Source organism: Chlorocebus sabaeus, chromosome 26 (assembly GCF_047675955.1).
Source record: "Chlorocebus sabaeus isolate Y175 chromosome 26, mChlSab1.0.hap1, whole genome shotgun sequence".
NCBI classification, from domain to species: Eukaryota; Metazoa; Chordata; class Mammalia; order Primates; family Cercopithecidae; genus Chlorocebus; species Chlorocebus sabaeus.
In genome coordinates, this window is record NC_132929.1 from 39048081 (window position 1) to 39070935 (window position 22855).

The window sequence follows — 22855 nt, forward strand, 5'->3', positions numbered from 1 at the left end:
CCCAGGCCTGGGTTCCTGGGGTTTCCCGCTAGGTTCCTTGTCAGTGAGTAAAGCAGTGGTGGCTGTAGGCAGATGCAACACCAACAGCAAGTCTGCGGGCAAAGACGCTCTCTTGGGCGTGTGGGTTTCTTCTCAATATGATTTCATTACTGTAAGGCAGATGTTTCATTGCCAGGGCAACCAGGGGGTGGAATATGCACAGAGCAGCCTCCACTTTGAACTTTATTTTGTTAAACTCCCACTGGGCTCTGAGCTCACTTCCCATTTGTGGTTGCAAGAATGTAAACCTTCAGATCTGCTGGGTTTTTTGTCTTGATCTTGTTTTGTCTCTTTAGAGGTCTGGCTGACATGTACAGTGTCTCCTGCAATTTACTAGTTAGTGTAACTTGTTTCATTCTCACCCACTCACTTTGATCCCTCTTCCTACTGTCTTGTGATCAGACTTGCTCCCTCAAAATAGATGGAAATTTTTTCAATGTATTAGAAATGTACCGGAGGCCGGGCAAGAGGTGACTCAAGCCTGTACTCCCAGTACTTTGGGAGGTCGAGGAGGGTGGATCACCTGATCTCAGGAGTTCGAGACCAGCCTGACCAACATGGTGAGACCTCGTCTCTACTAAAAATACAAAAATTAGCTGGGTGTGGTGGCACATGCCAGTAATCCCAGCTACTTGGGAGGCTGAGGCAGGAAAATCACTTGAACTGGGGAGGCAGTGGTTGCAGTGAGCCGAGATCGCGCCATTGCACACTCCAGCCTGGGCAACAAGAGCGAAACTCTGTCTCAAAAAAAAAAAAAAAAAAAAAAAAAAAAGAAGAAGAAGAAGAAGAAGAACTGGAATGTCAGAATTGGAATCTTCCAATAGGGAGGATACCAAACGGGACAGCTTTAACTGTCTCTTCCCTCATGATGTGCTCTTTTTCCCTTGGTTTTCCTGCTCCCGCTCCACAGCACACACAGGTTTCCAAGCTACACCGAGGGGCGACCAGCCCTCTGTGGCCTTGGCCTGTTTGATGTGAATCCCCCATCTTCCTGGTGAGGCTTGGAGGCCTCAGTGGGAGGAGCAGAGAACTCGCTTCGTCAATCATGACAAAACCTACGTAGCCTGCAGTTCCCTCTCCTTCCATTCCTTGTCCCAGTTAAAATACCTTTGCATTAGACTCCACTTCTGGAATTGTCACTGACAAAGTTGTTTTCTGGGGAGGTGAGCCTCAGAGGTTTAAACACACTGGCCTTGCCCAGCACCTGACACTTCATTGTTGAAAGGAATTAAATCTAATTGAATAGAATCAAAACCAAATTGAATGGGCAGGTTCTAAACCAGGCTTGCAGATCAGGGCCATCAGCCTCTTAAATGCAGCCCAGCTGAGCCTACCTTTGTCTGGTGTCTGAGAGGAGGAGGGCACAGTGCGAGGGCCCATTCTGTTGGTTTGGGAGTGTTTCTCTTAGCTCGTTGCTTGGAGCGTCCACCTGGTTTCTCATAGCTGCTGCCTGGGGTAAATGACTGGCTTTGAATCAAGTCCCAGAGTGTGAGTCTCTGCGGGGAGCCTGAGAGTGACCCAGCATAAATGGAGGAAGGAAGGAGAGGGAGGGAGGGGAGTTCCCCTACAGTTTCCCAGTGAGGAGATAAGATGTAAGCACTGGGAAACATGGGAGAATGAATGATGTGGAATGAGCTGTGTCGCTTGTGACATGAGTCATAGTATTGCCCTCTCTGGATAGATCTCTTCCCTGAAAGTGACTGAGAACAGTCAAACCCAGAGAGGTGGGTACAGTCATCCTAGGGGTGTAGCCTGAGCTTGCGTTTGAAGGGAAGGAGGAAAGCCAACCCCTGTGCTAAGATATGCAATTAGTGCTCATGACACATCTGTAATATGTGATTCCCTTTTTACAGAAGGGAAACGGAGGCCCAGAAGGGTGAGCCAAAGCCATCACCCTTGGAGGAGGATAGATCTGGGTTCTAATATCACAGGTGCCATCCCCTAATGCCTGCATAACTTTGGGTCTCCTCCTCCACTAGACAGATCCTGCCACCTGGGGAGAGGTCAGCAGGGGACTCCCTGGTTTGCACAGGACCAACTGGATCAGGTAGGCAAGGAGGAGAAAACCACTGGCCTCCACATTATCTAATCCAGCTTTGCAGATAATAGAGCCTGGACTTTCAGCTTATCTGATTCCTGGTCAGTTTCTCAATGAGCTGAAACTCAGAGGGAAGAGGAATGTGATTTCCACTCACAATCACCAGACAGGGAACCTCTTGTGGGCAGAAACTGTTTCTTTCTTATTTTTAGTAAATAAAAAAGTATGTAGTATTGAACACATATGAAAGAAAATGCAGCATATCTGTAAGTTATAAAACACAGTACTAAACACTGTACCTAAGAATCAGTCCAATCTGCCCCTTCTCCCTCCATCCCCCTGCCTCTCCATGAAAGGTAACCACTATCCTACATTGTGAGCTTAACCTTGCCTTCTATTTTTTTTTTTCAGTTTTAGTAAATATGCATGCATTTCTGAGCTGTATAAAGTTTAGTTGTGCTGTTTTGGGGGCTCTATATAAATGATATCAAACTGAACTTAATCATCAGTGGTTATCAGAGTTACCATTTAAAGATGAATATGCCCCTACGTCACACAACTCCTGGGTATATACCCTAGGGCACTACTTCTCATATTTTTTGGTTTTAGGACTCTTATGCCCTTAAAAATTATCAGGATGGGCACAGTGGCTCATGCCTGCAATCCTAGCACTTTGGGAGGATTGCTTGATTCCAGGAGGTGGAGACTGCAGTGAGCTGTGATCGTGCCACTGCACTAATAATAATTATCAAGGACCCCAAAAAGCTTTTGTTCATGTGGGCTATATTTATTTATATTTACAGTATTAGAAATTCAAACTGAAAAAAGTTAAAATATTATTAATCACCTTTAAAATAAAAATAAATTCAATGGATGTTAACACATTTTATGAAAAAAAAACTATGTTAAAATTTAGGGAGATGAGAGGCATTGTTTCATATTTTACAGTCTCTTTGTTGTCTGGCTTACTAGAAGATAGCTAGAATCTCTATTTGTATTCAAGTGTTGCAATATGTTGTTTTGGTTGAAGTATATGAGAAAATTCCAGCCTCACCCAGATATGTAATTAGAAGAGGTAGGAGTATTTTAATAGCTTTTTCAGATAATTGTGGATGTGTCATGCAGCCTCCAGAAAACTCCACAGCATACCCCTGACAGGATGAGAGTGAAAAGTATTATGAAAATAGTTTTGTGGCTGGGAGCGGTAGCTCGCACCTGTGATCCTAGCACTTTGGAAGGCCACGGCAGGTAGATCACCTGAGGTCAGGAGCTTGAGACCTGCTTGGCAAACATGGTGAAACACAGTCTCTACTAAAAATACAAAAATTAGCCGGGCATAGTGGCATGTGCCTGTAATCCCAGCTACTCGGGAGGCTGAGGCAGGAGAATCGCTTGAACCCAGGAGCTTGCAGTGAGTCCAGATTGTGCCACTGCACTCCAGCCTGGGCGATAGTAAGACTATGTCTCAAAAAAAAAAAAGAAAAAGAAAAAAGAAAATAGTTTTGCTCATGTGGACCCTCTGAAAGGGCCTTGGGGACCCTTGAGGGTCCCTGGATCACACTTTGAGGACTGCTGCCTTAGTGAAACTCTTGTACATGTGCACCATGTGGTTGTGCAAGATTGCTCACTGCAGCATTGTCTGCAATAGAAAAGAACTGGAAACAACCCAAAATGTTGTCTATCATCAGGAGAATGAATACATGAATTATGGTTCATTCACACATCAGAATATTTGTATAGCAGTGAAAATAATGCCTCTTTTCCCCACCTTTGTACATGAGGAGACTGTGTATTAACAGAGTCCTTGCAGTTTGACTGAGTAGCTCATTTGACTGGTGTACACTACAGTGTTAGATGAGGCTGAGCATAAAGTAGGTATTTAAGAGACGGGCAAAATGAATGAACATGCCCAAAAGCTGTGAATGGAGAGGCCACGCCAGAGTCACCTAATTTCCTGTTGTGACTTTTGTCATGTTAAATTCTCCTCTGGCTGAAGCCTTTTCATTTCTTCTGAAACACTTGATTTCAGACTAATGACTAAAAGCTAACTTCCTGTTTTAAAATGATGTTTATGCCACCACAAAATACTTTGCAAATGGTGGGAATTAATAAACACAAACCCACAGAGAATTCAGCAAATTTATAAAAGATCTTCCCTTTGGAAGTTTGGGAGCACAGAGCTAAAACAAGTACATTTTGTGTTTAAAATTGTGCCTTCTTGCTGGAATAAAAACATTTCAAGGCAAAAGCATTCCACACTTCCGATCCCTGGTTAGAAAGAACAATGGAGAGCTTTGGCCGGGCATGGTGGCCCATGCCTGTAATCCCAGCACTTCTGGAGGCCGAGGCAGATCACCTGAGGTCGGGAGTTTGAGACCAGCCTGACCAACATGGAGAAACCCCATCTCTACTAAAAATACAAATTAGCCAGGCGTGGTGGCACACGCCTGTAATCCCAGCTACTCAGGAGGCTGAGGTAGAAGAATTGCATGAACCCGGGAGGAGGAGGTTGCGATGAGCCAAGACTGCGCCATCGCACTCCAGCCCGGGCAATAAGCGCGAAACTCCGTCTCAAAAAAAAACCAAAAAACCAAAAAAACAAAAAGAAGAAAGCAAAATATATTCAAGTTTCTATTGAGATAATCACTGATAAGACTGAAAGCCCTGAGCATTAGTATCCTAGCAGCTGCTAACCTTGTGTGAGGAAGACGCTGCATACCTAGAGAGAGTCCCTCAGGGTTGCAAGTTCCCGGTCTTGATAGTTTTGTAAATACATGACCTGTGAGAAATATAAGAAAATAAACAAGTTGAACATAAAGTCATAGTTTCAAACTTTGATGTTTTCATCAGCCAAAAATCAACAGAACTAATGGTTAAAATCAGACATTTAATGTTTATTTGCCTTACAAACAAAAAATATTCAGGAAGCCTTGGTTTAAAAAATCAATTTTTTGATATTTCCTCCTGAATTAACATCTAGTTTCTCAGACATGAAGGGACTCTACCCTCCCTTTCCTGTGTTCTAACTTTCAAGAGTTACCTATGTCAAATTTAGTAGTATTTATATTGAAGACCCTATAAAATTGAATGCTGACTTCTGGTTAACAAAGCATTGTAGACTGAGAAATAGACAGATAAACCAATAGAAAAAAAAATCCAGATATAGACCCAAGTATATGTGAATCAATACTTTTAAAGTTGGCATTTCAAATCAAAGAAGAAAAAAGCGCTGTTCAGTAAATAGTATCAAGACAACGGGCTACACATCATTTTCCATTTGGGAAAACCATTTATATTATACTGCTACCTCACTCCTTATTCCAAAATCAGCCCCAGATGAATAGAAACCTAAATGTCAAACATGAAACCATAAAAGTAAAGGGGACAGCACAGTGGCTCACACCTGTAATCCCAATACTTTGGGAGGCCAAGGCGGGAGAATAGCCCAGGCCCAGGAGTTCAAGACCAACCCAGGCAACTTAGTGAGACCTCTTCTCCACTAAAAAAAAAATAAATTAATTAACTGGGTGTGGTGCTGTGTACCTGTAGTCTCAGCTACTTAGGAGGCTAAGGTGGGAGAATCTTGGCCCAGGAGAGGCTGCAGCGAGCTATGGTCACACAACTGCACTCCAGCCTATGCAACAGAAAAAGACCCTGTCTCAAAAACAAAAAAAGGTACAAGAAGAAAATATAGTTGAATATATTTATAATCTTGGAATGAAGAAGCTCTGTCTAAGTATGCCATGTAATACAGAAACCATAAAGGCAAACATTACCAAATTTGAGTATATAAAACTTTAGTCAGGCACGGTGGCTCATGCCTATAATCCCAGCACTTTGGGAGGCCGAGGCAGGTGGATTACCTGAGGTCAGGAGTTCGAGACCAGCCTGGCCAACATGGCAGAACCCCATCTCTACTAAAAATACAAAAACCTAGCCAGGACGTAGTAGAGGGTGCCTGTAATCCTAGCCTCTTGGGAGGCTGAGTCAGAATTGCTTGAACCCAGGATAGGGAGGTTGCAGTGAACTGAGATTGTGCCATTGCACTCCAGCCTGGGTGACAAGAGCAAAACTCCATCTCAAAAAACAACAACAACAAAAAACTTTAAAATTTTCTGAAGAATAAACCTATAAACAAACAAAGGCAAAAAAACAACTAATAAAAATCATTACAGTCCAGGTGCGGTGGCTCATGTCAGTAATCCCAATACTTTGGGAGGTCAAGGCAAGCGGATCTCATGAGGCCAAGAGTTCAAGACCAGCCTGGGCAACGTGGCAAAATCCCATCTCTACTAAAAAGACAAAATATTAGCTGGGCGTGATGGCAGGCACTTGTAATCCCAGCTACTTGGAAGGCTGAGGCAGGAGAATTGCTTGAACCCAGGAGGCGGAGGTTGCAGTGAGCCGAGATCGTGCCATTGCACTCCAGCCTGGGTGAGAAGAGTGAGACTTTGTCTAAAAAACAAACAAACAAACAAACCTAACCAGGTTGCAGTGAACTGAGATTGTGCCATTGCACTCCAGCCTGGGCGACAAGAGCAAAACTCCGTCTCAAACAACAACAACAACAAAAAACTTTAAAATTTTCTGAAGAATAAACATATAAACAAAGGCAAAAAACAAACTAATAAAAATTATTACAGTCCAGGTGTGGTGGCTCACGCCTATAATCCTAGCACTTTGGGAGGCCAAGGCTGATGGATCACCTGAGGTCGGGAGTTCGAGATCAGTTTGACCAACATGGAGAAACCCTGTCTCTACTAAATATACAAAATTAGCCAGGCATGGTGGCACATGCCTGTAATCCCAGCTACTGGGGAGGCTGCGGCAGGAGAATCGCTTGGACCCAGGAGGCGGAGGTTGCAGTGAGCCGAGATCACACCATTGCACTCCAGCCTGGGCAACAAGAGCGAAACTCTGTCTCAAAATAACAATCATTATCATCATCATTTCTGGAAAGATAGAGATTACTAGTTGTTTTACTGTGGTATATACACATAACATAAAATGTATTATTTTAACTATTTTAAGGTGTATGATTCAGTACATTAATAATGTCATGCAACCACCACCAGCATCCAGTTTCAGAACATTTCATCACCCAAAAGAAGACTCAGTGCTCATTAGCACTTCCTATTCCTTCCTACCTCCGGCCCCAGCAACTACTCATGTGCTTTCTGTCTCTTCGGATTTGCCTATTCAAGATATTTCATACAAATGAAATGATATGTGGCCTTTTATGTCTTTTTTCAGTTAGCAAAATGCTTTCAAGGTCCATCCATATTGTAGAACGTATCAGTACTTCTTTCCCTTTTATGGCTGAGTAATATTCCATTATATAGAGAAACCACATTTTGTTTATTTATCAGTCGATGACATGTGGGTTGTTTCTGCCTTTTGGGTATCATGCAAAGTGCTGCTGTGAACATTTGTATACAAGTTTTTGTTTGAACACCTGTTTTTCAGTTCTTTTGGGTATATCCCCAGGAGTGGAATTGCCGGGTCATATGATAATTACTGAAAACCTCTTAGCGATTTTTGGATATTGTGCCACATGCACATATTACCTAACAAAAATTCATTATTTTAATAAAAATAACCAAATAGAGACAAATATATTGTTTTATAATCACATTTTGGCATCCCTGAAAAATCTGCATTGGATCAATCAGTAGTCTCACAGAACCTAAAAGAAACTGAGGTGTAGGAAGTAAACATATAATCCCGTTTTTAAATATGACTCATAGAACCAGTAGGTCTTCAGGCTACAAATACTCCCCATCATTAAATGTTTCAGCAGCATTGCCCTGGTGAATGTGGGAAGGGCTGGATATTTTCTAGATCCATGTTTTTTTTTAAAGGTAAAGCAGCAATCGAAGCTGAATTCAAACCCGTGATTATATTGACTTGGTCTGACAATTGCAGGGACTCTCACTGGGAGCCCGTGCTCCCGCAGCACCACCTGTGTCCCCTAGGGGGCGAGCTGGGGAGAAACCTGAGTCCCCAGGGGAGCTCTGCACTGGCGGCAGAGAATTGGTCTGGCAGAGTTTTTACAGAGGCAAGAGGATCACCGAAAAGGGATCACAGTGGGGAAAAAGACAAGAGGAGGAAACACTGTGACAAAGAACCCAGCGCTGGGACACTTGGGAAACGTATTTTCTCAAGCACTTTATTATTTTATTATTATTATTTTTTTAGATGGAGTCTCGATCTGTCGCCCAGGCTGAAGTGCAGTGGTGCAATCTCCGCTCACTGCCACCTCTGCCTCCCGGGTTCAAGCGATTCTCCTGCCTTGGCCTCCCAAGTAGCTGGGATTACAGGTGCCCGCCACCACACCTGGCCAATTTTTGTATTTTTAGTAGAGAGGGGGTTTCGCCATGTTGGCCAAGCTGGTCTCGAACTCCTGACCTCAAGTGATCTGCCCGCCTTGGCCTCCCAAAGTGCTGGGACTACATGTGTGAGCCACTCAAGCACTTTATTTTTATAAACGAGGAGATCGAGACCCGGAGTAGCTGCTGATGGTCACAAAGGCTGTAAGCATGAAGTCTGGATGCCTCGCTGTGGTGCAGTGCACAGTGTGGGAACACAGGCGTTCCACCGCTGAGAGGGCTGTGTCCGAGTCCCTCCTCCCTCCTTTTCCACTCAGTCCCCTCGCCTTGCGGTGCTTTGCACCACCTGCGGACTCTTCAGATAGTCCCCGCCAGCAAAAAGGCCCTCACAAGATGTGGACTTTACAGCCTCCAGAACTGTAAGAAATAAATTTCTTTTCTTTATAAATTACCCAATCTGTGGTATATGTTACAGCAACAGAAAATGACCTAAGACAATGGTGCTACTGAGTAGGGGGAAGCCCTCAAAAAAAAAGGGGAACTCTGGATGGGCGTGGTGGCTCACATTTGTAATCCTAGCATTTTGGGAGGCCAAGGTGGGAGGATGGCTTGAGCCCAGGAGATAGTGGTCTCCTGGGCACATAGTGAGACCCCACCTATACCAAAAAAGAAAAAAAAAAATAGCCTGGCATGGTGGTGCAGGCCTGTAGTCCCAGCTACTGGGGGGGCTGAAGTGGGAGAATCGCTTGAGTCCAGGAGTTCAAGGTTACAATGAGCTATGATAGTGCCCCTGTAGATTAAAGGCAAAGTAGGGAAGCATGCCTGGTGAGGACAAGGAACAGCAGGGAGACTAGTGTGGCCAGAGAAACACAGGTGCTCAGATAGTGCTTGCTGAGTGATTGAATTACCCCAGCATGTGGTGCAAACACTTTAGTTTAGTCCTCAGAGTGCCACAGTAGCTCTCAAATTGTGTCTCCCTCTGACTCCGTTCTCCCAGGTTTTTAAAAAATATCATCTGTGCAGACGTTATCATCCCGAAATTGCTGATGGATTTTTCCAGATCTCATTCTTCCCACTGTCCTCCTTTAACTCTGATTTCCATTTAAATGGGAGTCTGCCCATGACTGAGTTTTCCTCTTCCCGGGTTACTTGCAATGGGTCTCTGCAGCCTTCTTGGTGTGATTTCTCCAGTACTGACAACTGAACCTGGTACAGAGTAAGTTTCAGTTAAAGAGCTCTTGACTGAGTGAATGAATTTCCCCTGAGAGTTTCATCAATCCTTTCTACATCCCCATTCTCTGAGCCTTTCCATTGGTCATACCCATGCCAGCTTTGCTTACTTCTGCTTTTTTTTTTTTTTTTTTTTTTTAACTCATGTGAGTTACCATCATCAGTTTTTCACTCTGTTCCTTTTCCTGGATGGGTGCTGGGCGCCACCTCTCAGTGGCATTCCCATTGCACACCAGCCTCCTCTGATCCTAAAGAGGCTACAGATCTTTTAGGGAAGGAGGAATGGAATGCCTGCTTACCTGCCCAGCACTCAAAAGAGCAGACTCATCAAGTCAAAACCCTCACACCTCACCTTGGACCTTTCCAACTCCACCCCAGGAGTCTATCAGAGAGGAAATCTAGACACTGTTTGCACCAGTCCTCCCTCTGCCCACCCCTCCCCACACCACAGGATGAGAAGCTACAAGTTAGGCGAGGAGCAAGTTGTGGCTCCAATGTGAGATTGAGCAAGCAGGACTCACACTTTCTAGTTAAATCCAGATTTGTCCTTTTCAACCTTGTGACACCTGCATCATGTCACAGCAAAATTTCTTTATGGGACTGTCATAGAGAAACAGGACAAAAACCCTGGACTGGGGTGAGATTTAGGTTTTCCTCTTGGCTTGGGCTCTTTAGGTCCCAGTTTCCTCATCTGTAAAAGGGTAGATTGTAGTCCAAAAGTCATTCATGTGCCAACAGCCTAGCCCAGGATCTTGTCTCCAAGGGAAAGGCTGCCACACAGGACTCAAATCTTCCACAGCAACTGCTCTGTCCCCAGCCTCAATCCCCCACCCCTCCTCCAATCCCACACCACCACTCCATCGCAGGAACCTAGATGGTGGACAGGCCAGTGGGGATGGTGTGGAGAAGTATGTCGACTTATTCAAGGGAGCTTGACCCTGAGAAAAGCTGGTGGTCTGCCAACATTCTCAGAGGCTGAAATACATCAAAACACCCATGTAAGAATGTACGCTGAGAACCACAGTGGCCAGAGGGAGGATACTGCTCTGCTCCCACCCACCCTTCCCTCCCCACCATACCTCACCCTCCACTGCCCCTGTCCAAGACTGCTGCTCCTGGAATCCAAGGAAAAGGCAGAAGTCCGTTTGGCCGGAGTGTGTGTCTCAATGACAGGAGGGGCTCCCTGGCTTTCTAGAGTGCTACCCTCCTGGCCTCTGTTCCCCTCAACCTCAGTGCCAGAGACACAATGGCCAGGTTCCTTTGAAAATTCCCTTTCTCCATGCTCCAGATTGCCTTTCCTGTACTCCAATTATTCAGGCTCACATTAAAGTATGAAGATGGCTTTGGGGGGGGGGGGGACTCTGGTAGGTGTTAATCTTTAGCGTAAGGAGATTAAAGGAGCTGGTTTTCTAGGTAGTGCCTGATTTCTTTAGTTGGGAAGAGAGAAGCCCTACCTTTTATAAGGGCCTGGGGCTGCCAGCTTTGTGCCCTTGATTTCTTTAGAATCCATTCAGACTTAACCATCCTTTCTGTAGCTAGGACCAGGCTGCATCGAGGTCATCTTTGTCTTTCAACATGAATATCCTAGTAACTTTCTCCCCAGTACCGACTCCAGAGGATCCAGGGCAAAAGTAAATCTCTGAAAGTGTGTGTAGGATGAAGCTGGTGACTCATGCCTAGTTTATGAGTGGTAAGTGTGCATTACATGTTCTGCACATTATCTCGTTTATCCCTCACCACTCTATGGAGTAGGCACTATTTTAAGCCCCATTTTATAGGTTTTGGACCTAAGGGGTTTGGAGCGGGTAAGTCACTTGTCCGAGGTCACACATTAGGAGGTGTGCTGTCCATTGCTAAAGCCAAGGCTCACTCTGTCCCTCGAGCCACTGTACCAAGTGCCAAACATTTATTAGGAACCTATTCCAGGTGCAAAACCCTGGATGTGGCCAGCAGATGATCAATATGCACATGAATGAAGAATGGGTAGCTCTTGAATTCCAGGAGCACAATTTCTAACCTGGGAGGTGGTGTGAACATGAAGAACTCTACTCCAAAGCAGCCTGAAGTAAGTGCTGTCTCAGAGGTAGAAGGGGAGTCCCATAGGAATGTGGCTGAGGAGGGAGATCAATACACACTCAGAGAGAGAGAGAGAGAGAAACAGAGAGAGAGAGAGCTTGACAGAAAGAAGGGAGGAAGAGAGGAGGGAAGGAAAGGAGACAGAACATGAATAAGTGCTGAAGTTTTCTAGAAATGGGCTTCGTGCTAGGCCCTGGTAGATGGGTCAACTTCCCCAGGCTGGAGAGAAACAGGCAGAGGAAACAGCTCGAGCCAGGAGCCAGGGTGACAGCATTCAGGATCTGCTAAGCAGTCAGGTCCGTGTCGGGGAGGGGAGAGAGGCAAGCCTGGCAGGTCAGTCAGAATCGAATGGAGGAGAGTCCAGATGCCTGGGGAAAAGTCTGGGCTTGCTTCTGGGGGGAGTGAGGAGCTGCTGAAAGCTGCTTATCGATAAAGCATCACAGGCAGGAAGAGATGATGCAAGCTTGCAAAGAAAACTGGTGGTGGGAGGCAGGGATGAGGTCTTCACATGGTTCATCTCTTCTTTGGCCAAGGTCCACTGCCAGGCTGGACACTTGAGGGGGCAGGAAGAGGAGGGATGGTCCAGCGTTGGGAGTGCTCTGAGCATAGGCTGAGCCTAAAGCCCCTCCAAGGCCTGCGGAGGGGCTCAGAAGGGCGAGTGGCCTAATTCTGAGGGGCAAGGAAAGACCTAAAGGAAACACTGAAGGTCCTAGAGTAGGAGGGGTAGTGAGGATGCACAAGGGAAATTGGAAGGAAATGAACCATTCTGGGACATGGGGAGGAAGAATCTTCAATTCAGCCTAAGGAAAAAAAGTGTCCTTACCCCTTGTCCATTCAGGCTCATTTCTTTGAAACTCTTTTAAAGAAATGCAGGAAAAAAAAAAACCCTTTTTTTTCCAAGTGTTGTAAAAAGTCAATGAAATTGAGAAACCAACTGCCTGGAACATTCAAGTCACTGGGAATTTTTTTTTTTTTTTTTTTTTGAGACAACATCTTGCTCTGTTGCCCAGGCTGGAGTGCCTCAAACTTCTGGGCTCCAGAGATTCTCCTGCTTCAGCCTCGCAAGTAACTGGGACTGCTACATACATGCATCACCATGCCCAGCTAATTTTTAGACATTTTTTGTAGAGACAGGAACTCACTATATTGCCTAGGCTCATCTCAAATTCTTGGGCTCAAGTAATCCTCCCGCCCTGATCTCCCAAAATGCTGGGGTTACAGGCGTGAGCCACAGCGCCTGGCCCTGTGATTGTTTTTTGATTCAATCTTAGAAGTAGAGTAGGTAAATGACCACAGACAAGTTAGTATCAGGATGTCAACTACAAAAAGACCTACTATGGGTGACCACAGAGTCAGCAATATAAGCAGAAGGTGACTCAGCCCAGGACCCATTTGACGGGGGTCAAGGAGGCAACCCTGACTAAAAGTTTGCTCCACCCTTTAATGTTTTTGGAGGCCCTAAGTCCTGAAGACCTTATGGAATCCTCCTCTAATATATAATTAAACATTTTAAAATAAAAATAGGCTGGTGCAGTGGCTCACACCTGTAATCCTAGCACTTTGGGAAGCCAAGACAGGGGGATCACTTGAGCCCAGGAGTTTGTGACCATCCTGGGCAAAATAGCAAAAAAAAAAAAAAAAAAAAAAAATTGTTTAAAAAATTAGGCGGGTGTAGTAGCATATATCTGTAGTCCCAGCTACTTGGGAGGCTGAGGCAAGAGGGCTGCTTGAGCCCAGAAGCTGAAGGTTATAGCAAGCTATGATTGTGCTATGCTACAATTAAATTACATTTTCTGATTGCAAAATTCTTACCTTCATTAGAGTTGAACTACTCTCTCTCTCTCACCTGCTTTGCTAATTCCCCAACCAGCACTGCCCTCACTAGCCTGTGACCATATCCAACAGCCCATTATGAGAAAGACATTTCTTTGGATCTTGAAAATGTCTGCATTTTTAAGAATTCCTAATTGAAAGGAAGAGGATGCTAACAGTTCAAGGCAGCAGTGTAGAGGTAGGAAGAGCTGGGCTTGGGAGGTAAACAGCCCGCCTAAAGAACTAAAGGACTAAAGCAAGTTCTTTAGTCTCCCTATGGCTCAGTTTCCTCATATGTAAAATGGGGAGGAAGAAAAGAAAAATACCCCTCTTGTAGTGTCCTAATGATGAAATGAATCCACACACAGCCAGAAAGCATTCAGAAGAGTGCCTGGCACATAGTGAATCTCGTAAGTGTTGCTGTTATCACTTTCACCTACATCACAATGCAGCGGAGGCTCATTCTCCCCATTATAGTTAAGTAGCATGAGGCTCTGAAAAGGTAAGTAACTTGTTTTCAGACACACAGCTAGGAAGTAGTAGGATTAGCTGGGAGTCAAAATCCAAGTTAGTTTGACTCTAAAAACCCACTTTCTCCCTCCCATTGTCCTGCAAATTTCCCTGATTGGGGAATAACATTAGGCTTAAAATTTTAAAAATATTGCTTACTTTTTTGATAACCAATGGTACAAAATTCATATATGGTATATAGTGAAAAAGTAATTTCCCCCTCCCTCTCTTCTCCCAGCTTCCCAACCCCCAGGCCAACAGCTGTTCCCAGTTCCTTGCAGAACCAGCTTTAGAGTAAGCTTTTCACTGCTAATGCACATTTATTTTCCAGATTAATGTAATTCCCTGAGTGCCTCATCTGTGCCAGGCACTCTATTCCTGGTGCTACCACTGCCTTCAGAGGGCTCCTGGGCATGAGTGTGGAGGTTGTTGATGGTGGGAACTACTATATTGACTGCTGCATTTGGTGTTTTTCCCTCTGCAGTCATCTTTTCCCCCAGTAAAATCAGCTTGCACCGTTTGCACACTGGAAAAAGGCCAATTCAGAGCCCCAAAACCTCTTCTGTAGCTTGCTTTGCACAGAACCTGGCAAGCAAGGAGCATTGTGGTATCAGAAGCTGACCAGAGGACTCTGTGATGCTGGATCTGGGATCAGCTTCCTCCTCTATGAAACTCCTGACCCTTCCAGTTCTCTAATTGCTCTGCCCCAGGGGCTTTTAGGAAGCATAATTTTCCATGAAGCCTTGCTGCTTTTGGGCTCCATTTCTAGCCGGAAGACCCCAGCTGTCCCACAGGTAACTGAGAAAGGCCAAAGAGCTCTAAGCCCCTTTCCTTACTTTCTCACCATTGTTCTTTGGACAGTAGTAATGTTAACTATACATGTATTTTTCCCCCTGCTATTGCTGCCAGAAAATATTTATAACGGGGTCAGCACAGAGCTTTCTTAATGACTTCATTATAAAATATGCTTATAACCTGTGGTATGATTACACAAATGCACAAAAGCAACTTCAGAAAATGGTGCTGATCATAACATAGAAATCCTTGCTGTCTCTTTCCAAACATGAAATATCTGGCTGAGGGAGATAAAGTAGGGATGGCACCATTTTGGAAGCAGCTAATTCTCATTTCAGAGATGGAGGCTCAGGAGAGGTCAGGCTCCTGGTCCAAGATCAGTAGAAGCAGGACTCCAGCCTGCTTGATATTTGACTTTTGGCCCCGCTTTTTTCCAATGCATCAAGCACCTCATGGAAAGGTCTGGGACTATGAAAATCTATGTTCTGTATGTTTGGGAAATTCATTTTCTGGTCAGCTGAATATTCTGAATAGAAGAATGGAGACTTCAGATTAGGGTTAGGAAGGAAGAGGGGAAGACAGAGGTGGAGGTTCCCTCAGCCTTGGATTCTTCTCCCCATCACAATTCACTTCTTAAAGTCTATAAGTCTCTCCTTCTCAGTGGGCTGTAAACTCCTCAGGGACGCAGTCTGGGAGAGATCTGGTAATGAATGATAAGGTATGCGTGAGACTGAGAGTCACATCTCCATTCTAACCCCTGCCTATTTGTTTCTAGCTAGGTAGGCACTGTGGTTCTTACCTGCATTTCTCAGATGACTAATACCATCAAACTTTTTTTTTTTTTTAAGACAGGGTCTCACGCTGTCACCCAGGCTGCAGTGCAAGAGTACGATCACAGCTCACTGCAGCCTTGGCTTCCTGGGCTCAAGCGATCCCCCCATCTCAGCCACCCAAGTAGCTGGGACTACAGGTGTACACCACCACACCTGATGACTTTTTGTATTCTTTGTAGAGATGGGTTTTGCCATGTTGCCCAGGCTATGAACATCTTATAGATTTTTAGTAATTGTTAGTTTGTTTCTTTACTCTGTCTCCCCTTTCTTTATCTTTGTCCCCTTATCCCCTCTCCCAGGACCTCGCAAAATGCCACCCTGAAAGATGCCAGGGTCCTGGGATCCAGAATCCTCTACTCACAGTTCTGTGACAACCCTTCAGCAGCCCTTCATCATCTTACCTTGCCAGCCTCATCTCTCAGCCTTCCATCCCCTTGTACATGACTCTTCAGCCAGACTATCAGTTTCAATCTTCTCTGAGCCTTTGAGCTTTTGTAGAAACTGTTCCGTATGCCTGGGACACTATGCACCCTTCCCCACTCCTTCCCCATACTTCATCTTCCTAATGTCTAGGTCTCCGTCAAGTCTCAGGTCATATGCTATTTCCTCCAGGAAGCCTTGCTTGATGCTTCCCCCACCCCCACTCACCAGCCTGGGTTAGTTGCCCCTTGTTTGTGGCTAAGAAACATCCTGTACTTCCCCTCCTAGCACTTATCACACTGTGTTGCAATTGCCTATTTGCTAGTCTGTTTGTCTTATACTTTGCCTCATCCCTTTGAGGCTTAATCTGTGTGTTTCACACTCTTCTATCTCAAAGCCTAGTGCAACAGTGATATTTGTTGAATGAATGATCTAGCTCAGATCTCTCTAAAAGGACAAAAATCTAACCTTCTGTGCCACCTCCCACATCAATCCTCCTCTTTGTCAAGGTCTCAAGAAAACATTTATGGAAGGTCTACTGTGTGCCAAGCACCAGGCCAGGCCCTTTACGGTGATGTCATTTTCACAATTAAAAGGCTTAAAGCTCAGAATCTAGACAGCCCTTTGACTGAAACTCAGAGGTTCTGATGTCTAATCAGGCAACTAACGAGCAAGGGGAAATAAGTGATACCACAACTTTTTCCATCCTGATAGTGGCAAAGAGATGTCGACAGAATGAAAGACTGATGTAGCACTGAGCTGCTGAATCTTAAGTGCCTGGCACGTGGTAGGAGCATAGACAAGATGTGCCAAATAAATGAATATTTGAAGAGGGAACACAAAAAGGGCAGACTACAAGCCTAGAAGGCCCATGTTTCGTTCTAGGCCTGGCCTAATGTATTTCTCCCATTTCCTTCATGTGTTATTGATAAACAAAACTGGACATGGAAGTATTTTTGTCATGGGCAGCTATTCACAGCCCCAGCCAAGCTTTATTTATTTATTTATTTATTTTGAGATGGAGTCTCACTCTGTCACCCAGGCTGGAGTGCAGTAGTGTGATCTCAGTTCACTGCCACCTCCACCTCCTGGGTTCAAGTCATTCTCCTGCCTCAGCCTACCGAGTAGCTGGGATTACAGGCACACACTACCACACTCAGATAATTTTTATATTTGTAGTAGAGACAGGGTTTCACCATGTTTTGGCAAGGATGGTCTCGATCTCCTGACTTTGTGATCCGCCTGCCTCGGCCTCCCAAAGTGCTGAGATTACAAATGTGAGCCACCGTACCCAGCCCCAGCCAAGGCTTTCTTGTGATTTCAGCTCAGACATCGTTGGCTAAAATGGCCACACCTAGCTACAAGCGAAGCTGAGAAATTACGAGTTGTGAAACCAAGGGGAAAAGAAAGCAGATTTGGTGTAAACAGCAGTCTCTCCCACAGCATACAAAGGCTGTCTTGCCTCTGCTGGTGTCACTGGACGACTGTGAACTATCACCGGATTGCTGGATTCTCTCTCTGGAAAGGTCCTCAATGGTCATTTAGTTCAATCCCCTGATTTTACAGATGGAAAGAAAGATTGGGGCCCAGAGAGAAGTGACTTATTCACTATCAAAGAGTTGTTTGGGGCCGGGCAAGGTGGCTCATGCTTGTAATCCCAGCAACTCAGGGGCCTGAGGCAGGCGCCGCTGGAGACCAGACTGGGCAACATAGTGAGACCCTATCTCTACAAAATTTTTTTTAAAAATTAGCCAGGTGTGGCGGCACATGTCTGTGGTTCCAGCTGCTTGGGAGGCTGAGGCAGGAGGATAGCTTGAGCCCAGGAGTTCAAGGCTGCAGTGAGCTGTGATTGCACTCCAGCCTGGGCAAAAGAGGTCCTGTCTCAAATAAATAAATAAACAAACAAACAAACAAATAAATAAATAAGTTGTTTGGTGCTAGAGCCACACTGTTTTGCTTAATCTGTCAGTGCTTTATCTGCAAAGTGGGTCTTTAAACAAGAAAATCTCCTCATCTCCTTCATAAAAGGAGACTTCAATGATAAAGAGGAAAGCATTAAAAGCCGTTTATAATTATGACAATGGCACCGAACACAAATCTTTCTTCAGTTACTCAGAGGCTTGTCTGTGTCCTGTGGTCACGAAGCATCTCCATTATTCGAACTTTGGCTTCTCCTGTGTAACACTGCAAAATCATATACATGACCATGTGCATGAGGGGTGAAACTTTACCTTTTTTGATAAAAGACCAGTTATTGATTGTGTAAATTTGTGCAATTATTTAACATTCTTTGAGCTTTAGTTCTCTCACCAGTAAAATGGAGATGATAATATCTACCTCCCAGGTTTTTTTGGGGGGGGTAGGGGTGGCAGAAAGATTTAAAAAGAAATAAAAATCATAGTATTTATTGGGTCCCAACTAGGTGCCACAGTATCAGGCACCTAGTTGGGACCCAATAAAATATAGGTTTCTCTTCTCAAACACTTGAGATCATTTCTCTGAATACTTAGGTGACCATATCGTACAATTATTGCTGTAATCGCTTTAAAAAGGAGCACTTCCAACGACATTCAGTGGACAAATCGTTTTTTTTTAAGATCTGCTTTTGCTGAACTAGGTGCTGAGAATTCTCAGATGGAAAAAAACACACACACACACAAACACCTATTCCCAAGACAGACTGAAATGTGAACAGAAAATAACAGCACCATGTGAGAAGTGTGCTTGGGTGAGTGATGGAGGGCTTCCCGGAAGAGGCTACGTGCTTCATGGGGAAGGACTAGGAGCAGACCAAGAAGAAAGGGACGAGACAGGGGAGGACACGGAGGTATGAGGAAGCACATTTTCTATGTGGGGACTATTTGAAGCACTTCTGTAACAGTGAAAAAGAAGAAGCTATAATAAAAGGGAGGGGCCTAGTACCTGTGAGAGCAGTGGGTTTTGGATTTTATCCAAAAGATGGGGAACCACTGAAGAATTCCAGCAGGGAGACGATGGGAAAGGGCTGAATGGGTAGTGGGGAGAATGACACCACCAGTATTCCTGAGTGGGGAAGGGAGAACTGGGTGGTTGGAGGCCACACCCACCCCTTTCCATTTATTTAGTCATTCAACAAATAGTTACTGAGGGCCTGCCAGGCTGTATTCCAGGGGCTGGAAATCAGACAACCAACAGGACTAGCAAGATCTTTGTTCTCATGGAGACTGACAATAGATAAGCAAGTAAACATGCAAGGAAATATCAGATAGGTGCCACTAGGAAAATTAAACCAGGCAACAAAAGAGTCTGAGTGGCAGCGGCCCATTCCCTGCCCCCAACACTTACCAAGACTCCTCTTGATATAACTTTGGCTTCCCAAGGAGGCGTTGCTCCTAGAAAAATCTCTACGGTAAATATTAATAATTAAGCCACCTCTCGGAGTGTTTCCAATCAGCCTTCCCTGGGTGGGGATAGTCAGAGCTAGTTTTCCCCAGGGCCTGGTCTGCCTTGTAATGGTCGGTTAAGGACCATCAATTCCACCAAAAGTCCTAAGTTTAAGGTATTAGGAAAATCGCGGCAACCTTGAGAGCTTTCCTGAAGTGGTTCCCCTGCAACATATGACCTCGCCCTCCCCTCATTACCCACGCCACTTCCATGTATATATACAATTATCCTTTAAGAGAGAAACATTTGATAGTACGGTTGCAATTTTGCATTCCTCCCCTTTGAAAAATGCAAACTTTTAAAACAGGCCCGCCGCTTCGGGCAGGTTTTGCCGCGGAAACCACCCTCCCTCCCCGCCCCCGGATGTCCAGAGGGCTGGGTGGGGAATCCCGGGAGCCGCGCACTCAAGAGCACGGGAGCTGGAGGCTGGAGGCTGGCTCTTCACCATCAGGGCTCCCTGGGATGTAAGTCAGAGCTCCTCAGTGCCAGAGGGATGCGGGCCAAGAATAAAAACGCGAATGCTGTATTAAATGCAGCTGAAGAAACTAGGGACTGAAAAGGCAGATTTCCCAGTGTGCATCATGGTCTTCCCCCATTTGACTCATTTACTCACTGCGGGTTTCTTTTTCTCCACTATTTTCTTATTACGAAAACTTTCAAAGACGCAGGAAAGTTCGCTATTTTAGGGAAATCTAGCAAAAGCCCCAGGAGGGCCTCTCTGATTCTGCCCAACTTCTCTGGACTGCCTGATAGAGCTTGCCCTCCGGGGACTATCACAATTGGGACTAAATTAGAGCCCCTGCTCCCAAGGGTTTTTAATTCTAGCTGGGGAGACCAGTCACTAATACAAACTTTTTTTCCTTAAAATAGTTTACACCTTACACAAAGCACTTTCACATTCCTGATCCCGTTAAAATTATAAAGCTAGAACTGAAAGGAAATTTAGAGATCATCTCTAGGGGTCAAATATTGGCAAATATTGGGCCACTTGCTAAGCTCCTGCCCATGGCAGACATGGCTAACACACCGCACACTCACTCGTTCATGTATTCCCTTATTTACTGGACATCCTCCATGTTCTACATAGCATGTTAGAAATAAAGCAGAAAAGCAGACAGACTTGTTTGCTACCTTATTGACCTGCAAGGGGAAGAGAGACATTAAACAAATAATTACATGCATTAAGAGTGTTTTTAGGCCGGGCACGGTGACTCATGCCTGTAATCCTAGCACTTTGGGAGGCCTAGGTGGGAGGATCACTTGAGCCCAGGATTTTGAGACCAGCCTGGGCAATAAAGGAGACACTGTCTCTGGTTTTTGTTGTTGTTGTTGTTTGTTTGTTTGTGTGTGTGTGTTTTAAAGTGTTTTTAAAAGCCGGTGTTGGGGCAGACAAGGGCATCACGAACTGGGAGGTACCCTGGGGGTGGGACAGGGTCAGGAAAGTGATGTTTAAACTGAAGTCTAGGGGATTAGGAAATGGAGTCTCTGAGAGGGTGAAGAAATATTACATACCAGTATGAAGCATGGCCTCAGTGAGGTCATGCTCCAGGGCTGAACAAGGGGCTATGGATGCTAAGTGGGGGTGGGTGTCCAGAGGAAACAGAAGGTTGGTGGAGCAAGGTCTTAAAGACAAATAGGTTGACATGGAGAGATGGGTGGAAGAACTTGAGCCAAGGGCAGATATTATTGTTTCTCCTCCTCCCACTTCCCAGGAAAGGAGTTCTCATCTAGTGTCAGTAAAAACAACTACAAAGTTATAAGTTATTGGCCACCTAGTATGGGTTGGCAATTGTCATGAATTCCCATGTTCCTTGCAAGACAAGTATTCTTCTTCCAGTTTTACAGATCTAGAAAAGGCTTGGAACGGCTAGAGACACTTGCTAAGCCTGGCCGTCAAGTAGGCAGCAGAGCTAAGATTTGAACCCGTGCCGGCCTGCCTTCCTAGGCAGACGCACTTTCCACAATGCCTCACTGCCATAAAAATCCTAGGCCGAGGCTTGCTCTAACAGCAATCAAATACCACCTGGAAAAGGGCAGATCTTTGAGGAATCAGAAATACTTCTCGGGAAAGGATGAGCAGAGGTGCCGCACCCCCGTGGGTGGATACCATTAGGCAGAGGTCTATGTGGAAAAGGCCGACTTGTGGCGTGGGAGGTAGGGAGGAGTGAGAAGTGACTGACGGGGCGTCCCTGGCTGCTCTAGGACTGCACTGCGGGGAGGTGCCCGGCTCTAACCACTGCCCTGCCCGGTTAATCATTTCCTGACCTTCCTTCCTCCTCTCGCCGTGGCCGCAGGATTGCCACATCAGTCTTCCCCCTCCCCCTGCTCGCCTTCTGGCCCCGAGGCTCCTTCGCCGGGTTTTACAAGGAGCCCCAACTTGGAAGCAATATTTGTAATAGCCCCGGACGTCCTCAAGTGCCCCAGTGAGATCGCAGGCTCCATCCAGGGTATGCCAGCCCAAGCGGCCCCTTGAGGCTTGCCCTCTTCCCTAATCCCTTACTAAAAAGAGGTCAGAGGGTCAGGGATCCAATCTCCATACAGATTAACAAGTTACAGACTCGGTTTCCCCCGCGGGAAAAAGGGAATGGTAACAGCTGGTTGGCTGTTACGAGGCTTAAATGCGGTATGTGAAGTGCCTGGCTGGGAGACCTTAGGTGTCTAACAAATGCTAGATCCCTTCCCTTCTTAGTCTGGTAATGGGGAGTTTAGCTTGCCCAGCAATCCCAGGCTACGTTAATCTCACTTGAACTTCCAGGCTTGTAAGTCCTACGACGTGCTGGAGGTAACGCAGATGGTGAGTCACAGTGACAGGGTTTGAACGCGGGTTTGTGGGCGCCCCTGTGGGCCCAGCCACGCAGCATGTAGGTGGCTGGCTAACACCACGTGTTCAGAACCTAGAAAGGGCTACGGATCGCACCTGCCGCAAGGAGCCGAACGCTAAGTCTGGACTGCCCTGGCACCCATGAAACCCGCTGCCCGCCTCCCCCGGGGCCAGGCCCTTGGCCTCCCCAGCTTGTTTCTTCGTGTACAAAATGAGGGCCGTAGCGCCTGTCTGCCCGAGAGGTTTTAATGTTCTTGGAGCGGCCGGATTTTTACCACGAAGCCACGGAGTGGTCCGCACCACGTAGGTTCAGTCTTCTCCGCCCACCGCAGGAAACGCCGCGGACGGCCCGGGGTGCCCTGCTCGGCGCCCCACCCTTCCCGGGGCCGGGGAAGCGGCGTGACTAGGGAAGTCACAGCCGGACTCTGCGCCACCAGCTGGAACGCCCCGGGACCCCACCCCGCAGGGTGGACGGGGCGGGCCCTGGGGCGGGGCTTGCCCGGGGGCGGGGCGGGGAGGGGCCGGCCTG

The 22855-nt window shown here is 46.0% G+C and overlaps 1 long non-coding RNA gene across 1 annotated transcript; it reads right to left on the bottom strand.

Moving 5' to 3' along the window:
- Positions 1–2421: 2421 nt before the first annotated feature.
- Positions 2422–22742, bottom strand: LOC140710476 (uncharacterized). The gene is made up of 3 exons (XR_012091508.1): positions 9315–22742; positions 5621–8823; positions 2422–4856 (listed from the first exon to the last, which is right to left on the bottom strand). It is a non-coding gene; the product is annotated as an uncharacterized lncRNA (long non-coding RNA).
- Between the last annotated feature and the right edge of the window lie 113 nt (positions 22743–22855).